The sequence below is a fragment of the Penaeus monodon genome, chromosome 30 (genome assembly GCF_015228065.2).
Source record: "Penaeus monodon isolate SGIC_2016 chromosome 30, NSTDA_Pmon_1, whole genome shotgun sequence".
NCBI lineage: Eukaryota > Metazoa > Arthropoda > Malacostraca > Decapoda > Penaeidae > Penaeus > Penaeus monodon.
The window spans coordinates 10,898,992-10,899,476 of NC_051415.1; the positions used below are offsets into that span (position 1 = coordinate 10,898,992).

Below are 485 nucleotides of genomic sequence, written 5' to 3' on the forward strand. Positions count from 1 at the left end.
CGCCGCAACAATCATGAAAGTTCTGAACCTTAGTCGGATATCCTCGTGCATGTCATTTTTATTTTCCAGTAGACTGATTAGATCATATAGTTCTGCCCCAAGGTATAGGTATATGGTATGAAGCACTGCACGGATCTATCTAATACAAAACTCAGGTAACTGCTTTATGTGGGTAAATAAATAATTTAAGAGGAGTCTGTAAACATTGCATAGTTTCTCGTGGAGGAAATGGAGCTTAGTTGACGTAGACTAGAAAACTACGTTCAACCTAGTGAAATGTGACAATATGTAATTTAAAACCGTTAAATAACAGTAGACGGAAAAAGCATCTCATAACGCCATATAATTTCTTTGACAACCGCCAACCTCTCCTCCCGCACAGTGATTGAAAAACACAACTTTAAGGGCTGCCACTGTTCCAAGACCCTTGCAACGACCTCTTGAAGGGACAACCTTCGAGTAGCACAAGGATGGAGAAGCTTATG

At 40.2% G+C, this 485-nt stretch overlaps 1 pseudogene; it reads right to left on the bottom strand.

Annotated features, from left to right (window-relative positions):
- Positions 1 to 485, bottom strand: part of LOC119592349 — a 5,899-nt pseudogene that overhangs the window by 249 nt on the left and 5,165 nt on the right.